This window comes from Equus asinus, chromosome 12 (assembly GCF_041296235.1).
Source record: "Equus asinus isolate D_3611 breed Donkey chromosome 12, EquAss-T2T_v2, whole genome shotgun sequence".
NCBI classification, from domain to species: Eukaryota; Metazoa; Chordata; class Mammalia; order Perissodactyla; family Equidae; genus Equus; species Equus asinus.
Window position 1 is genome coordinate 2,824,640 of NC_091801.1, and position 20,317 is coordinate 2,844,956.

The following is a 20,317-nucleotide window of genomic DNA, read 5'->3' on the forward strand; positions in this document are numbered from 1 at the left end:
GCACAACGTACCACACGGGGGAAGCCAGACTGTGTCCTTGAGAAATGCCTCCAGTGTGCATCCCAGCCAGGCCTCCGGACGGACCGCTAGATGACGCATGGCAGGGACCCTGATGGAACAGGCTGCACCAACTGACCTCGGTCTCCGTCCTCTGTAATCCACTCGTGAGGTTACATTTGTCAGTGCTGCTAACTAGAGCACTAAAGCAGGTACAAGACTTGCAATCTGTTAATATTTTCTTAAGATCTTGTTAAATAAGAACTAAATCCATCATTAACGAAAGCAATATAAATCAGGTGCTGTAATTAGCCCAAATGGGTACCTTTGTAAAGGTTATCTTTAATGTCTTTTTTTTTCATTAACATAATTGTGTGTTTTGGATAATCATAGCCACGGGGGAAAATTGGGATCTGCAGAAGTACTGTGGCTTGGTCAGACAGAAAAGAACGTGCTGCCAGTAAGACACTATGGAATCACTTAGAAGAGTGTTGGGGTAGTTAAGATCTGCTGGACAGAAAAGAGACAGACAATTTAAAAGCAATTGTTAGTGTCTTGCCCTTTTTGGGGATTGTGTGCATAAAACATATCTAGAGTTTGGCACATAATAGGTATTCAAAAAACATACCAGCCCTTATGAGGTCAGTGCTTGCAATGACCAGAGAATGTAAATTCTCTATCCTTGACCTGCTACAGCTTCTCCGTCCCCAGAGCCTTTCCTGCTTCAATACGGCCCTTTTCTCATGGTTTGCTAATGTTGTTGGCTTGATTTGTCCCACTCAGACTTGGAGCTTTCTTAGGACAAGGACAATTTACTCACCTTTCTCTCCCTGGCAACTACCACCTCTTCTGGTGACAGTGGGTACCGAATAAGTATTTGCTAACAAATGCCTCTATTTCAATTTTTCTCTCTCCATTATTTCATTCTGAGCATCTGGTTTCAGCTGTTCAGACTCAAAACTGAATCGGTTTTAGATCCGAATGACATCATCTCTTCTCTGTGTTACCTCAACTCTCCGTCTCTCCTCTCCTTCCGCCACACCTCTCACCCATTAGCCTTCGTTCAATCTTCACGATGTTGCCAGTAAATCTTTATAAAACAAAATATGATTGTATCACTCTGTTACTTAAAAAATTTTGGCGCTGGGACATGGCCTCTGGGATAAATATGTAAGGGCTTTTCCATGAAATGCAAGCCTTCCCCATGAGAAGATCTTACCTCCCTCTCCACTTTCTTCTGCCACTCACCTCTTTTATTTTAGACTCCAACTGTACTGCAACTGCGCTGTGTGTCCATCTCTCATAACTTTTCAACTGCCTGGAACAGGCCTGCCCACCCCCATACACCATCTTGCTTTTCTGCTTAGCAATCTCTTGCTCTTCTTCAGCTTGCAGCCCAGTCTTCACCTCTGCTATGAATCTTCCCTGATTCTCACAGCTGACCTCGATGCTTTCCTTTGCTTCCCCCTCCTGCCCTCTGCGGGCTTTCACACACCTTTATTAAACCAAATTTCTTGTTGCATCAAAATCATGCACTTGCAGGTCTATCTTCCCTCAAGACTACAGGCTCCATGAGAGTAGGACCTGTAATAGTAACTTAAGACGTGTTTGCTGAATAAATGAATGCCTGAATGGGTAAACAAACTTGATAGATGGGACTATAAAATTGTCTTCATAACGTCAGAAATTCAAAAAGAAAAAAACCCCTTGTAATCTAGAGATTTGTTGAAATGACTAATACTCCATGCCATGGTGGAAAAGGCAGCAACGGAAGGAACCACAAGTATCAAGTATTCAGTTCTTGTTTCCTACAGGCACATACACCAGATGTCCTAATACTTTTCCTCCAGCTTTCTGCTTTAAGAAAGAAAGAGACAGGACAACACAACCCACAGGAAATTTTCCATGACATTAAAGAATATGATGAAAGCTGCTATACAGCTGGTGAGATGAGTGAAAATAAACTCAGTGATTTAATAGAAACTGTCACTTGCCTCTACAGGAAAGAAACACTGTACAGGTGTTCACTGAAAATGGTGCTGCCTGGTGGGGTCCATCTTGGTTTCTGAGGCTCTTTGCCTGAGTCATTGCTGCTTTCCTGACAATGCCGAACACGGGCTGTGGATATAGTGGGTGTTTGTCAAATGCAAGAGGAAAGGCATAATCTGACCTGTTATCTTAGAGGCATCGGACAAGATATTTAGAGAACCGGATGTTGTCCTGCTGTCTGGATTATGGTACCTGAGTCGGAACAATGTGGCTGGGAGCCTTTTCCCTGAAAAAAATATTCAGTGGTCACTGAAAACGAAGAGGTGGTGTCCGCCAATGCCATAAGCATGAGAAAGGAAAACGAACCAAAGACAACAATTGTCTTCTCTCTGGCTGAGGTATTTTGAAAAACATGAGGCTTCCTGCGTGGTTAGAAACCAGCAACTCCCCGAATCCTGTGACCCCCTGCTCTCTAAGTCTTGTTAACTTCAGCCTGAGAACTGAGACTTGAGACAGAGGCTGGGGACCACTGGAGCTTCATCTTGCATGCTCCAGCAAGGGCCTGCCTGTTCTCAGCCCCTCTGGCAGGGGTTTTCTCCCTCCCTTTCACCTGACTCTTTCTTTCATCCAACTACCCCTTTTCAATTCTTCTAGAAATCTGTTCTTGTTCATTTAGTTTATTCAACAAATATTCACTGAATACCTATTCTGTGCCAGGCTCTGTTCCAGGCCCAGGGTTCCCTGTTGTCCCCGATCTCAAGGGGCATGCAATCTAGTCCTGCAAAACCAGTGACAAACAATTAGTGCATCATGTGCAGGGGGCGGGGGTGAGCATAATGAGGTGGCAGGAGGCTCGAGGAAAAAGGGCTCTCTCGGCTGGGTCATCAGGAAAGGCATCTCAGAAGAGGTAACGTTTTCCTTCATTTTATCCCATTTTTCACTTCTGTCCACACGATTGTCACAGGAACTGGCTCAGATGAGTCTGATGCTGACAGCCACTCTGCTGGGCTTTGTCCTGCTACATCACTTTCTGTTTTCCTCATCCTCCCACGGCTGCTGTGCGCCCTGTGCATTTCTACAGAAAGAAACAATTCTCTTCCCATGCCTTTACAGCTTCCTGAACCTGGAAAAACAATTAAAGAGCAATAGCCAAGAGTCTGAGGGCCCCAGCACACACACACACACACACACACAGACACATAAGTACCAGTGCTGCTTTTATGCCAGTTAAGTGAATATTATGAAGATTAAATGAGATAATGCTTTGAAATATTTTGTGCACTTCCTGAAACATAGTAAATACTCAATAAATGTTAGATATTATTGTTATTATCATGCTCAAAGACTTTATTATTATCTCACAGACAGTCGTAAAGATCTGGCTGGATCTCAAATTCTTTGAAAGGCCCCCATTCAGACATTGTATTCTCCATGTGTCTCCTGGGTGCAGAGGTGTGGGAGGTGCTATGGGGGCAATAGGGTACCAGAGAAGACAGAGTGCCTCTTGCTTTGTTGCTTACAAGACAAGCCACACACCACCCGTATAAGATGAACACTTCTGTTTACAAGGAGCCTAATCAGAAGCACAAGTTAATACATCCAAATTAAAACCCAACTCTTTAAGGAAGGACGATTAAAATGTCACCTCTTAGACACTCTCCTCTTTTAATCACAGCTCTCCTTCCCATGGGGGAGCATTAAATCGTGGATGCACAGCAGGAGGTGGTTCTGCTATTTGCCACTTGGAAAATGGGGAGAGAACTCACCTGCTAGTGAGGGGAAAGTACTCAAGGAAAATTTTGCTTGATTCAAAGTAACTCTACTCTACTTGCCATATGACTCCACTTTCTTTCTGGGTTTAACTCTTTTGCCATTTCGTCTGAGATCGTTCGTTACAGACAGAAGAAAACAAGGTTAGCCCTTATGATTCCAATGTCTCAGTCTCTACATCAACTACCATCTGGAGTTTTCAACATATTCATGAGAAATGGGGGAACTTACCCAGCGGAGTGGCTATATTCAAATAGACCTAATCCAGAAATTCTTCAGCCAATGAATTTCCAAATTTAGGGTACTACTTTGATTTGCAACTTACGTTCTTCTTGGTACCAAGGTTCTAGTTATTATTGCTATGTAACAGACATCCCAAAACTTAGTAGCTTAAGACACACCGTTATTTTCTCATCTCTGTCTTTTCTGTGGGCCAGCAGTTTGGGAAGAAGGGCTTGGCTGGGTGGTCTGACACCGGGTGCTCATGTAGTTAGAGACAGTTGCTGAACTGGACAGGCAGAGGCTGGAGCAGCTCAGGGCTCTCATTGTCTAGTCCCAGAACTTCTCTAGGGGGGGGTCTCTCCATGGAGGTTTGATTGGAATTCCTCATGGCATGGCTGCCAGGGTGGCTCAGGGCTCTGGTACAAGTATTTCAGCTGACAAGGGGAAGCTGACCTAGCCTAGGAAGTCACACAGCCTCACTTCTGCTTCATTCCGATGTTTACAAGTGTGACACAAGGCTGCCCACCGTCAAGACTGAAGGGGGAGTTGCAAGGTCTTAGAGGAACATTTGGGATGGGAGACAAAGTCGTGGCTGTCCTTGGGAAATACAATCTGCCACAGCCCACTAATAGCAGGTTGCAGAGGCGGGACTGTCCTAGGAGACTGCCAGCTTTCCGAGGGAATGAAAATGTGCCTTCTAGCATTTGTGGTGGGAGACTAGACATAAGGAGTCAAGAGGGCCTAGATATCAGGTCAACTAAACAGTAAAGGGGAAAAACAACCTTTCTACTGCCTTTTTATTCCTATTTAGATAAAACCATCATAATCATTTTTAACAAAATAAAAATGTGATTTTTTCCCCTTTGGTACTGCCATGTATTATTCTATGATGAAAAATAATGATCCCAGGTCTCTATAATAACTTCACCATTTCAAACATTGACAATAGGCCCAGAAAAGGAGTTGATTCTGATAAGTTTTATCTTGCTGCCCGAAAGAAGAAGAAAAAACTCAGCCATCCTATCTCCCAGTCACAGAGGAATGTGAGAAAATTGTGCATATGTTACGTGGCTCCATATAGTGTTGAAACTGGGACGTGAGCCTCTGGTTTGTACTTCCTACTTTCCTATTTTAAAAAAGGGTTGGTTCTGGTGGTACTGATGGGGAATGTAATGGAAACCACATGTTCCTGAATTATAAATTAATATAAACCAACTTTCAGATGGGGGATTGTGTCAGTTGAGGAATGAATTATAATTCAGAATTATTCATTTCTTGCTCATCCTACAAATATTTGACCCCCTCTAGTAATTGTATTCAAGATGACTTAGAACACATGATGCTGTAAATTCAGCTTTATTAATGAATGACCATTAACATAGTCCTTTTTTTTTTTTTTAGAAAACCATCTGCATGGCTATCTTTAGTATTTTCTTTTATTTTTTTAAAGTTATTTTATTGAGGTCATAATAATTTATAACTGTGTACATTATGATTTATCAGTTTCTATATAGACTACATTGTGCTCACCACCAATAGTCTAATTTTTATCTGTTACCGTATATATGTGCCTCTTTACCCTTTCTGCCCATCCTTCAACCCTCTTCTCCTCTGGAAACCGCTAATCTGTTCTCTTTATTTTGCTTATTTTCCACAACGAGTGAAATCGTGCGGTGTTTGTCCTTCTCTGTCTGGCTTCTTTCAAATAACGTGATACCCTCTTGATCGTGACTTGTGAGCAGTTGGTATTTGATTCCATTTATTGGAATTTCATTCCATTATGATTTTGAACATGAGCGCTTCTTCATGTGCACCCAGGAGAAGGCAGACTCTGATCCCCTTAGATTCATCTCAGGCCCCGATTTGCTTCCAATGTTAGCATGATATTTACCTCCAACTTTTCAAACCATGTTTCCAATATGGCTTTAAAATCTTGATGTGTGTGTGGTGTGTGTGTGTGTGTGTGTGTGGAATGAAGGAAAATATCTCAAGCGGGTGCAAAAATATGTAAAAAGAGTTGCCTCTCATTTTTTGTTCTACTTCTGAACTTTTAGCTCTTTTGCTTGGAATCTTTAGAAAGACATTTGGGGCAGGATCAAAGAAAGGCTACACCCCACATGAGTAAAATAAGTTGGTCCTCAGTTGTGGGATAAATGCCTTGCACTGAAAACGCTGCCTGGTATCGCGCGATGGTCTCCAGAGTCTCTGGCTGCTGCCGCAAATAACCCCGCTGGGAACAGCATATGTGGAAGCTCAGCAAACGAGGACTAACAGCCAATTAACAGAACACTTCACGACTTTCCCACCCTCTTGTAAACAGAAAGTGAGGGGTTTTCCTGCAGTGGTTCTGCCTCTGAGCATGGCTGCGTGGAGTTCCACTCTGTGTTCAGATTTATGCAGCTCTTAGCACAGATGGTTTGTAGGATCTTTCTTCCTGAAGCCAATATGGTTAGACATTTCCTCACAAAGAAACGGAGAATATCAATAGCAGTAATTTCTTCATTGTAACTTATTTAAGCTAAATTGCATGTAGGCCCAGACAATTTTTTTTTCAGGTCTGCCTCCAGTTACAGTTAAAGTGTCAAGGCAGACTGGGAACAATTTGTTCTTTCGTTACAGGTAGTTAGATAAATGTAGCTGAACCCCCGAAACAACTCTTCAGTCATTATCAAGTAAATTAAGCATCAGTGGCACCCCGCATTAGACCATTCTGGGTTAGACTGACGTATTGTAACCGTCTTCAAGTTGAATTTAAGGATTAGATTTCATCAAATACCACCAACAATTTTAAAACCAGAAATTACTTGCAGAGGTCCACTTCTTCCAAATACCTCCATCTTCATGTATTCAGGAAAGAAACTGGTTTTCGGTAACTGTTAAACCTCAAATGCACAAAAAACAAGCCAGTTTAAAAACAGCGGAAGAAGGACAAATTTTATCTTTGCTGACCAGATGTGAGGTGCTAACGCAGGGTGGCCGCGAATGGAGTTTGCAGAAAGTCGACGTCCCGGTGAATAATGGGAAGTGATGTCAGAGATGTTTCTGTCTAACTTCAGAAGCCTCGGTCACACAGACATCCAGGATGTTTGCACATTTCCAGGGAGAAGAAGCAAAATTAGAACACTCGAGTCAAAGAAGCATCTAACATCCGATGACTCACTTTCTCTTTCATTTAAATAAAAGCCCTGAACACAAATATGTGACCTCAATACATCTAAATATGGCAATAGAAAAAGGTAATAGGTTCTCAGATAAAGCAACAAAAAAGAGGTGAGTGATAATTAGTAATTTCTTAAAGATCTCCATGTCAAAGAAAAGATGCTGAGGATTGAGCCATTTAGATTTCTTTATTTTGATTGTTTTTATTGCAGGAACATGGATCATAACATTTTCTAACTTTCAGGTTTACATTGTAATATAGTTCGAATTCTGCATAGATTATATCATGTTCACAACCCAAAGACTAATTACAATCCATAGCCATTTAGAATAACCATTAAAAGTCTAGGCTCAGGAATCGAACTGTTGTGTTCAACCTGGAGACTGTGTCCCTTTAACCTTTAAGTAACCTTTGGGCAAGTTACTCGATTTTTGTTCACCTCAGTTTGTTTAGCTGTCAAATGGGAATACTAATGGTATCTATCTCCTGGGAAGACACTCCTTGGAAGAGAGGATTAATTCAGATAACATGCACTCAGCAGTTAACAAAGTCCCTGGGTCATGGTGAGTGTTCAATAAATGCTGAGTTATGATGATGATGATGAGTATCAGTGAGAAGACTGATGTACTTGGGAACCCAGTATCTATAATCCTGGAAGATTCCAAATATTCTGTGTAAGAAAATATGCAGTTTAATTTAGGTATTTTTGTGACTTTAAAACAATGATTATAGGGACTATATGGTCTGGTTTTACCTTTTAAATGAATCAGGCTGTTGTGTGAATATTTTAAAGTGGGTCAAAAGATGAACCGTATGTGAGAATCCCAGGCAACGGCTCGAGGTCACCGTCAGAAACTACTGGGCTATAATCGTGCAATGTTCCAGAACACAATGGGGCAGGTCAAAGGTAAGCAAACCATTTCTGGTCTTGAAACCCTTCTGTCCTGAGCACAGACCCAAGGACAAAGAAGCTAAGATACTTCACTGTAAGGCCTCAGAGCCTTAATCATCAGACAAGGGTGTGATTACAGCCTGCTAATTCCTCAGAGATAGTTCCCATTTGTCCTTTCTCTCCATACTTCTTGGCACTACCCTAGCCAGGATCTCATTGCCTCCTGGCCAGATTCCTCCCGTCATCTAACTTTACCCTACGTAAGACGATGTCTTTCACAGCCCTCAACCTAACCAGCCTATGCTTTTGGGAAGCTTCTGGAGCAATTAGCAAAAGAGTTTTAAGAGCAAGTCTTTCATCTCATCCTTCTGTTCGTTAGGATTCCTCATCACGTCACACATTAAATTGAAAATGGGCTTTCTGGTTTTCAAGACAGGAAAGAAATCTCTGTCTTTCCTTGAAGGCAATTCTATCTTGTTGCTTTTAACATCTAATTAAAGAATTGCATGTTGTAAAAATGAGATAAGTAGCCATAAATTCAAAGTAATATAAGTAAAAATCTCGACAAGAAATGTCAGGCTAAATATAAAATTCATCTTGAAAATAAAACACAGAATAATTAAGAAATTATTTTTAAAGTAATAAGGGGGAATTTTATCTTCCATATATACATAGTAAGGCATATTCTTAAGTTGTGGTAATTAAAACAGTCTGGTATTCATGCAAAAAGGAAACAACAGATCTATTGATTCTAATATTCAGAAACAGAACAATACATAACTGGTTTAGTGGATGATGACGGTGCATTTCATATCAGAGAGGAAAGTATTAACTACTCAGTAAATGATTTTGTGTCAATGGCTGTTCATTTGGGAAAAAAAGTAAATTACTTAAATTACATACACATAAAAGTGAACTCCGGGTGGATTAAAGAGTTAAATAAAAATGTAAAACTCTTAAAGAATTAGAAAAAAATATGAGGCAATACGTTTACAAATCTGAGGTGGGAAGAGTCTTTTAATCAAGATGCAAAATGCAAATACTATAAAGAAAAATATTATAGTTTAACTCTGTGCAAGTTACAAAGTTCCTGTACCATAACAAAGTTAACTGTCAAGGAACAGACAAGGAAGAAATATTTGTAACAAACATTTAAAAACAAACAAAAAATTGGAGATTATCTAAGTGTTATAGGAGGATGTGAAATGTGAAGGGTATGCAAATTAGTTAAGTAGTTTTAGAGAAATTTGGCAGATTTTATTAAAATAATTATCTATACGAGAAAAATACTCCCACAGATGAGCAAAGTGACATTTATAAGAACATTCTTTTCAGCATTATTGGGAAAAGTGAAAATTGCTAAACACCTAAGGGAACTGATGATTAAATCATGGTGCCTTCGTATAAAATAACTTAGCAGCAGTTAAAAGGATGAGCAAGATCTATATTTGGGGATGGGGAAATATTTTCAAGGCATATTAACTTAAAATGTTGCTAAACTAGATGAACAGTATGATCCCATTTTTGTAAGCAAAACAAAACAAAACTTCACAAAACAAGACTGCATCTCTTATACGTATGTATACATATCTAAGTGTATAGAAAACGGTCTGAGAAGATACGAGCCAAGTTGCCAATGGTAGTTTTTCTGTGGCAGGTAATGCAACAGGAGGGAGATCGATGAAAGCCAAGGAGAGCTGGGCTCTATCTGTATTTCTACAATCGGAACGTTGTCACCTACAGCTTGTGAATTAAACAAATGTGTTTTTAAAAAGTAAAAGAAAACCCATGTGATGAGCTAACACTACATAGATCGGCTCCCTCTGTCTGAGGAGCTGTTCTGTAGGACCTGGCAGACAGGCTAAGTGATATCCTGACTCAGAGGCGTACAAGAAGGTCGTCTCCACCTTCCTCAGGTTGCTCCAGAGTCGGCCATCTCTTAAAATTAACAGCTTACACCTTTTGTTCCTTTACATTGAACAGAGTACTTTGTGTATATCGTCTCATTTAATTAAGAAGTTGATGTGCTCCTCGGACAGGAAGAGCAAATCAGTAAGTTGGCTGAAGGGAACCCACGACTTTGTGAACTAAAGAGCAGCAGTCTGTTGAAGACAGGGGAGGCGAAGAAGAGAACTTGTGGAAAGGGCAGGGATCCAGCATGGAAGATGGTTAGGACAGCAGCCTCCTGGGCGGCAACACGGTGCCTGGGATGGGTGGGTATTTATTTTATGGATGTGCACTTAGAGGGGTGGGTGGGATCCCTAAACCTGGCCTGGATTTCTGGCCAGTGAGAAGACACATCTTACAAAAGGAGTGGAGCGGTACGAGGAATGGTTGCAATAATATGGATGTGTTGGTTGATGTGTATCATCTTGGTCTGAAACGTCAGCCCATGTCAATAGTTGGCCTCTATTTTTACAAAACTGGTGGGGAACAGGGCCTGAAATTTTATCTGCTCTAGTCCAGCAGGAGTGTTCTTGTTCGAGGTGCTAGAAATGAATTCTTCTTTCTCTCTTAAATGGAGTTGTTTCACTCCTTGAAAGGAGGGTGTCAAACCAGGCCAAACTAGGCCTTGGAGGATGGGAAAGAGGAGAATTGCAGGAGGAGGGGTCGAGGCTTGGGACCTCAAAAACTCCATCCTTTGCCAAAATCAGACCAGACTAGTAAACAAGAATGGAGGTTGAAGTGTGATTTAAAGACCTCTGAGTTCTCTCTCCACACGCAGGATCCAAGCCAAATCCTCCATACTTCCTCAAACTTTATCTGCCTGTGAGCCATCTGGGTTAATTAGTTAACACTCCCGGGAATCAGTTGGATCCTAACATCTGGGTGAGCACAGATACCACAAGGAAAGTTATGATGACTGATGAATTTCAGAAGACAGAGAGAGGTATCTTATGAGTCATCCTTGAGACCAGAGCCTAGGGCTGGCACAGCTTTGGCTACATAGTAAGCATTAATAAGTACATGAATGAATGAATGAATGAATGAACAAAGGGTTCTGAGATACAAAACATGGTTTTGGGTAGCCAAGAAGTATTTCAGGGTAGAAGACAAAACTGCCTCTGCAGATGTTGGAAACAAGAGAAGCAGGTTATTCAGAAGTCTTGGCTGATTCTACTCAAGGAACTCCCTCTCCCCATGTTTTTCCATTTCTCTCCTGCTGCGATGGAAACACGTTCCAGGACCAGAGTGGGGCTTCCCAGGTTGAACTGTGCCCACAGTGGAGCTTTGTGTGTTTGTAAACACCGAAGAGTTCAATATGATAGCAACTTTGCCCTCCTTCTACCAATGAAGCTGGTCCAGCAAACAATGAGTTGGCTTAAAGATTATTTCAGTATAAGCAGAAGAGACATTTGAAGATTAAAGTCTTAGGGCCTATTTCTGTTTCTGTTTGAAGACATTCAAATACCACTAATTGTATGAAACATATCTGTTGCTAGATTCTTTTAGGATGCAATGTTCTTGACATGTTGTCAAATTGTTATGAATGATGGACAAGATGTGGAAGACGAGGCAGGGAAATAAAGTATGCAATGCAATGTGCTTGTGCAGAAGAGCTGGAAATTTGAGAGACTCAACTCCAAGAGTGGCATTTGAGAGGATACAAGAAGGTAGAAAAGAAGTTGGGTTGATCTGTAGCTCGAGAGACAGAAAGAAAGGAAGACGAAGAAACAGATATTGGCCTCAAATATCTATTTGATCTATGGATCAAAAAGGAGGTAGAGAAACAAGGAGTGAGGGGAAAAAAATGAGCAGTTGTACAGGAGAAAGGAGAGCTGGTTGATTAAGAAAATAAGAAAAGAATCAGATGAGATTTAGCAGGAGTTGAAGGTGGTAGCAGAGTCAACAAGATGGAGTCCTGCACACGTGCCAGCTGTGACATTACCTGTGTCACTGAGTCGGCAATAGAATTCTTCCTCGCACCCAGGTTTGACTCTTAACAGTGCGCTTTACCCTTCCCACCAGTGTTCCAAATATTACTTAAAATAGTGCAGATAATCAGTTATGCTTTCCTTATATATGGTCAAAGTGATACATGTATAGATTGACCTTTTAATGGGGTATTTGATCCTCAGATAATGAAATTAAGTGTGAATTTGGATTTCGACTGGACACTTCCTAGAATAACTACGTTAGAGGTGAATCAAAGACATTACCTTTAATTTCAAGAAAATACAGTGATTTAAAGTCAACCATTTTAGAGTCATATTCTCTATTGTTTCCTTTAAATTTTTAAGAAGATGATACATTTTGTAAAAACCATGACTATTTTTAAATGAAATAAATTTAAATGCAGTTCCCTTGTTTCTTGAAAATTTCGATTCACAGTTTGTGCAAAAATCATTTTCATTTGGCTGCTGACTTGGTAAATATTTGGATCATAAATGCAAAATGTGGAGACAAAGATTTTTTTAACATACTCTGCTTGCTATAATCCTTAAATTCTCTACCTATTCTCACTTCTATAGTTTAGTGACATTTCTAAATTGACACAGAGTCTTGATTTAGATGACTTTATCTTGAGAGACTTCAGCAAATCTAGATTTATTGGCCCTTTAGTAAATCTATTTCAAAGAGAATCTGGATCTAATGTAGAAATGAGTAAAGGAGAGAGAGAAAATGTAGTCTAGTATGCAAAACAAACAACGTTTTGAAGACTCGATTGTTCTATTCATGAATTTCTTTGGATAAAGATATTAATCTCTTTTGTCTCTGGTTGTGTTTACATGAAACAACGGCATCAAATAGAAATAAAAAATTGATTTGCATTGTCCGTATGAGGCTGTTTGTCTACAAGTCAGAAATCTCAGTCTGCAAACATATGATTTCTTATGTTTTTTACTTTTAAAAATTTTCAAAGTTCTTTCTAATTGAAAGCATCATTCTGCATATGTTAGTCAGTTCTGACCCTCCAAGATGCTGAGCAGATGCTAAGACAGAGTTAGAAGCATAAGAGACTTATTAGGGGAAAGTCTTGTGAAAGACAGAGTAGAGAAGGGGCAGAAGTGGTCAGGGAGGGCCTTCAAACAGCAATGCAGGTCTGACTTGGGGAAGGAGAGGAGAGGATGACGGAGGATTAGGTAGGAAGAGCCTCAGAGCGCAGCACAGCTCCAAGAGGGTCTCGGCTAGGCCAACGGTGGAGCCCTGGAACCAAGATTGCCCATTACAGGGGTCTTGTGTCAGGCAGAAATGGCCCAACTCTCGTATGGCTACTGTGATCAGACGGTGGGAGCAGCCTGGGGACAGTGTCACCCCAGCCTGAATGCTGCAGCAGATCCTGAGGATGTGGCCACAGGAGGTGTCAGCCAGCTACACTCTTTGCAGAAGGTTCTCTCTTCAAGGAAGAGCTGAGTGGCTCAGCTTCAAGGTTGCCCAGTGGGAAAGAGCCCACAAACTAGACAGGGGAACAGATAAATTGGAACCTTCTAGTTCAAGTCATTTGTCTGCTCTCTTGTAATAATGATAATAATATCTCTCAGAGGTATAGCATGGTACAAATCACAAAGTGCTTTAATATAATTTATCTGGTTTTATTATCCTAATTTCACAAAAGAAAGGGGCTGAGAGAGGTTAAGTGACATTGCTCAAATTCATTTTTTATCACAGGTAAGACTTTTCTTCACTAAACTATGGCTGCTTTACTTTCATGCAAATATAGTCTCAGATACTTTATCTTGATTTCTCTTCTCTTTTTGATGAAATCTAACATATTGACAAAAAAGGTAAAGTTAACTTGTATGCACTTTCCAGTGAATAATTAGTAAGCAAATACATGTATAACAACCAATAGAACCTGGCTGACATGATGGACGGAAGTCCTGATACGACTCTTCCTAGTCACAAGCTCATCCTCTTCTGGAAAGGGAACCTTAGGGGAGCAAAAAACTGGAAATAGTCCCAATGTCTATCAACAGGTGAATGGGTAAACAAATTGTGGTACACCCACACAAAGAAATGTACCTCTTAGTAATGTAACAAGTACCTACTGATACACACAATGACAGAGATGACTCAAAATCATTATGCTGAGAGAAAGAAGCCAGACACAAAACAATACATACCGTTTGCTTCAGGTATATAAGTTCTAGAAAATGCAAACTAATCTACAGTGACAAAAAGCAGATTAGTGGTTTCCCAAGACCAGGAGTTAAGAAAGGGATGAACTGTTAAGGGGCAACAGAAAATTTTGTGGGAGATGTTAATATCCTGTGTCTGTCTATCAAAACTCATTGAATTGTATGCTATAAAGAATGCAGTTTATTGTATTGAAATTATACCTGCATGATATTGGGGGGGAAATTCTCTTCAATGACAACAACAACAAAATCTCATATTAGGTTGTATATTTCTCTATTTCTCCTTGTCTATCATGTTTTGACTTTTGTATTTTTAGACTATTTTATTAACTGCTTACAGATTTAGACGGTATGGTATCTTTGTGAAAAATTGAACCTTTTATCAATGTAAAATAACTTTGTCTTTGGTAATGCTTTTTGCTTAAGGGCAAATTTTGTGTAATATCAATATGACTATATCTGCCATGTTGTTTGCTAGAATCGCATAGAATGCCTCTTTATAGTCTTTTCTTTAAACTCATCCATAGGTAAAGAGCGTATCTTTTCTTGGAAACAGGTCTGACAATCTCTGTCTCATTACTGAAGCATTAAGTTCATTCACATTCTTACAGGATATAATTTTTATGAGTATGGAATTCTAGATTGGCAATTAGTTTATTTCTGCACTTATAACCATCATACTACTGACTTTCAGCTTCTGTTGTTACTCTTAAAACCTTGATGATCTCTCTGTCATTCTTTTTTTTTGAGAAAGATTAGCCCTGAGCTAACTGCCGCCAGTCCTCCTCTTTTTGCTGAGGAAGACTGGCCCTGAGCTAACATCTGTGCCCATCTTCCTCTACTTTATATATGGGACGCCTACCACAGCATGGCAGGCCAAGCAGTGCCATGTCCGGACCTGGGATGAGAACTGGCGAACCCCTGGCTGCCTAAGCAGAACGTGCACACTTAACAGCTGTGCCAATGGGCTGGCCCTCTCTCTGTCATTCTTTTGATGATCTACCTTTTTTCCTGTGGCTGCTTTAAGATAGTTGTGTTTTCTGTGGTATTTTGCAGTTTCACTATGACATTTCCAAACGTGGTTTCATTTATTGAATCTGTTTCTTCGAGTTCTGAAAAATTATTGTCTATTACCTCTGACCTCTTCACTCTTATGAGTCTTTCCCCTTGTGGAACTCTGATTAAAAGTGTGTTAGCTCTTCTCTCTATCATCCATTTCTTAAATCTCCTCCATATTTTCCATCTTTTTGTCTTTGTGTGTTGCATCCTGGTTAATTTTCTGGCCTGTTTTCCAATTCACTAAGTCTTATTCAGCTGTATCTAATTTTCTCTTCAACCCTTCAACTAAGTTTTTATATTTCCCCCATTTTTTGGTTTCTTTTATACTATTTCTTTCTTTTTCATATCTGCTGGGTCTATTTTTATAGCTTCCCTTCCTTGCAGATATTTTCAAGTTGTCTTTAATATCTTTAAACAGAATGAGCATACTTGTTTTATTTCTGGATGTGATAACCTCAATATCTCAAGTATTTTTCGGATCTGTTTCTGCAATTTTATTTTTCTGCTGCTTATTTTTCACGCGGCCTTGTTTTCTTGTGTATTTGGTTATTTTTATTGTGGACTACTTAATATTCTTGAAAAACTACTTTTATGATTCTTTGCAGTCTAAGGTTAAGGTGCTTTCCTGTAGAGACTTTGCATTTCCTCCTCTGGAGCCCTGTGGGCACCACCAGTTTGATAACAGCCTCAACCAAGTTTATGGCTTGAGATTGACTGGCTGCTCAAATAGTGTGCCCCAAATTTCAAATCTATACCAGGGCAAGGCTGTGGTGACCAGAACTTCTCACGGACTTTCTCTGTCCCCTCATCTTCTCCCGTTTACTCACTGCCATGGCAAGCTTCCATATAGTCTTCCGAGGGGTGTGTATCTAGGACAGGGGTAGGAGATATATTTCTGGTTTATTTTTACCCTGAGACAAACCCATTGGCACCCAGCTTAATGTGGGGAGGGTCTCACAGTAATCTTACCACCAAGAGTCGACTCTGGGCCTTAACTTCTGACTGACTAATCTCCTAAACATCAAATTTACTGGGTTCAGCTAATGCCCTCAAAGTAGAAAAGGCTTCGGTGTTTCCCTTATTCCTCTGGATTCTCATTTTCTTCTAGGTTTTGCCTTGGTAGTGCCTTACTATTTTGTCAAGTATTTTATTCTTTTAAGAAGATTTTGAAAAATCCTACACAGTATTTTAGCTGTTTCTAGCAGAAATTTAGCCTGAATCTAGTTTGTCATTTACTAGAAACAGAAATCTTCAGTTCTTAGTCCTTATGGTAGGAATCATAACCTGAAAGTTGACTAACAGAAATGATTGGAACACGTCTTTGAACATGGAAATAGAGTGCAGTGTGGAAAAGCACCCACACTGTTTTTGCAAAGCATAAGAAAAACAAGTTTGATTTGGGGCATGAGGTATTTATTTCCTTTTCTAAGATGCAACTTTGCAGCATCAAAACTCCAGCTAAGCTGAGTCACCTCAGTACAATTGTCTAACTCTTCACATCATTCTTAATAGACGTTTCCTAATCCCAAAGCAAATAGTCCTAGTCCATCAGGGCTGCTGCAACAGAACACCAGAGACTGAGTGGCTTACAAACAATAGACATGTATTCTCCGCCCGTTCTGAAGGCTGGAAGTCCAAGATCAAGGCACCAGCGGATCTGGTGTCTGATGAGGGCCCACTTCCTGCTTCATAGACAGCCATCTACTCGCAGTGTCCTTACGTGGCAGAACGGGTGAGAGGGCTCTCTGATGAATTTTATAAGGGCACGTTCCATTCAGAAGGGCTCTACCCTAATGACCTAATCACCTTTTAAACTCCCACCTCCAAAGGGTGTTAGGATTTAATGCTCCTGAGGGCACTAGGATTTAATATATGAATTTTGGGGGAACACAGACGTTCAGTCTGTAGCAATACAAAACCTATGGATGCCTATGGATGGCCATTTATACAATGGAGGCTCATGTCTTAAATTAAAGGGTTAGGAAATGCTCCCCTCAACCCTGCTATTATCTATAATTTCCTCTTCTACTTGCCATTACGGTTGAAAGATGTGGAATGTTAGGATAAAAGAGAGCTCTTGATTTCATGGTTTATTTTGAAACTTATTATCAAATACATCCCTGCTGGGACATGGTAAGTTTGTAATAGGCTACAGAAATATTTTACGGCTAACAGATACTGGACTATAGGCTACAGACTAATGAGAGAGTGGTCTTCCAGTCCCGTTTTAGGATTAATTATAGCAGCAGGGCCTCATCTACTGTGGTTGGTCAACTGGTGGTAGACCAGTTGATGATAGATGGTAGATGATATGTGCGTTCAATTTCTTACTTGAAATATAAGTAAAATAAACATTAGGAGAAATAAAGCTTTTATTTATCATTATGAATGTGAAGTTTAAAGCAAAATAGTTCAAATTTGCATTGCAACAAGGACTCCTATGAGATAATTTGTTTAAAATGAGAGGTGAAATAAGACGAAGTGCTAAAACTCATAAATGTCTCATTAGTGAAGCCCAGCATCTGTTTCCTGGAAAAGAAGAATATTTAAGCCATTGTTTTTGATGAGGAAAGAAACAATAAATGTGAAAGTAATCAATTCCAAATGATCTGCTTTTTAAGATCTTCCCACCACTTCTGACACTATATGTTTTTTTAAAAAAAATTATGCCCAAGAATGTTAATAGAATCTTCCCTGAATTTCAGTCGCCATGTTTCCTGGCATTTGTAGCTGTACTAAGACACAAAAGTCTAGACGTTAACATGACATTGTGTGGCATTAAGCCTGCAGGTTGATGAGAAACTGTCTCGTTCAAACGTCAGCCTTTATGAGTATTAGCCAAACTCATCTTTGGGAGATAATTTGGAAAAGCCCCTGTCATATGTTAAAGTTCTAGCTTTGAAGCATTAGCTCACTTCAAAATTGAAATAAATGGGGAATCGTGGCATGATTCGTAGACCGCAATTCAATTATGGCTCTCTAGAAGACTGACAAACCCAAGGAGTCGGCTAATTGGAACATATTGCTAATGCAGCGCCTTCTATATGTCCATAAATGAAAATTAAGGGATATATTTAATCATATTATGCCTTAATCCTTTTCACAGAATCCCCAATAGAACAGGCCATAACTTGGTGACTCCTTATTCAGGATCTTATAAATCTGTCGGTAGGCTTCACGTGTTGTGCTAATCTGACGTACTCAGTTGATTATTTTTCTCAATCAGAAATCATTTTTTACTAAGCACATGGAGTAGAAGGACTTTTCTTTCACATATCCAGCAACCAATGACAAGGGTAGTGGCAGCATCAGGTAAGGGCCCAGAGATGCTGCTGAGCCTCAAAAGGATCTGGTCCTTGTCATGCACAGACTCTTATGTGCACTGGAGTTGTGTGCATCTAAAAACAGACTTGATTTTTTTTCTGCATGTCCTACTTTACTTTTTTCATATTTTTCTTTATTCTTTTTCCCCTCTCCTGATGCACTAATAATGAATACGTCTGCCTTCTTCTATTGCCAGCCGGCCCACCTCTCCCTGACCCTGAGCTGCGCTCACAGTCACAGTATCAGGGCTGCTGTGGATGGAGAAGACTGGCGTGTCCGATGAGCCCTTCCTGTCTCGCTGTAAACTGCCCACACAGCTGAACTACCGCCCACTCAGTTACCCTGGTGATAGCCCACACGCTGTCTCCGCACGCTTGTGGATCTTCATCAATATCCCAAAGTTCATTACTGCCAAAATAATTTTTTTTTTGCTTCTCTCTGGAAAGGAACAAACTATTCTTGCCTTGAATTTGCTGCCCACTCAGGCCCTGTCTCCTTTGTGACTTCCCTGTCTCCAGCCCCACTCTCCTTGCATTCTCTCACTGTGTTGACGAACTGAACAGATTCCCATCTGTGGGGCAGTAAACCAAGCTGGCCAGCGATACAGTAGACCTGCTTTGGGGAGGACGGAGCAAGGTGTCTGGCCTCCCTGCAGGTGCTGGCTGCTTCTCTCCTTTACAGCCTTCCCGGACTCTGAGCCTGTGTGCTTCCAGGACCACATCTACTTTAAAAGGTGACATTGATGTAGCAACTTAAGGCCATACGAAGTCAAAGTCTTCTGGCTAAGAGGAATTTATGATGCTAAGGGCAGAACTAAGCCATTTCTAGGGTTTCACAGACATCAGTTATTTCAGGAGTCAGAAAGGTCATGCCAACAACTGAAGCTGACCGGATAGAAGATGAGGAGAAGCTGGGAGGATTATGAGGAACTAGATCTCTAGTGTCATCTAGGAGAGGTTAAAGCCAACTTTAAAATGGCCAAGACAATTTTTAGAAAGGACCAGATTCTGCCTAAGAGACCATCAGTTTGCAAAACATTTGAATATTTATGTGAAATGTGCACAAAACTAAGCTTTAATAATATATGCTAAGTATTTATGTGCATCTGTGATGCACGCCATCACCCGCCCAGGAAACAGATGTTCGTGCTGATGTTCCATCTGCAATCTCTACATCAAACGAACTCTGCGTGAAGACATGAACTTCCCACGGCCTGAGCTGGATTCCTGCTCCCGTTTCGCCGAGTCACGCAAACCAGCTGACGGCTTGCATTAATTTTCTGAGGGAGCTGTGGTCTGCAAGCAGGGTCTGCTGCTTCCCCAGTGGGCAGCGCTGTCCCTCAGCACAGTGATCTTCCCCATCTAGAGAAGACGGATCTAAGTGCTCTTACTCGAAACAAATTGACAGTTCAGAAATGCTGCTGGCATGCCAGGAGAGAAGAGCTTATCCCTGTTGCATTGCTTCAGAAAATACTTAGCGTGCTTAGTCATTAGGACAGAGAAACAAGCTTAGATTTTTAGATACGTAAGTCAGGAAGAAAAGAAGTGCCATCACTCCAGCCCTCTCCTTTAGGTTTTAGACATAACTGCCTGAAACGGGGATAATGCTGCAGGTGTGGGAGGCCCCATCTCCCCAGCCTCGAAGTGGCTGAATCAGGCAATCTTCGCAGGAACAACATCCCCATGTGCCTCCAGGGAGCACGATGCATTCTGAACCGTTCCATCTTTGTCTTAAGAGAGACAAGCCAAATAAACAAGGGCCCTTGAAAGTAGAAAAAATAAATTTGAGAAATATTTTTAGGAAACAAGTATCTAATCTAAACTT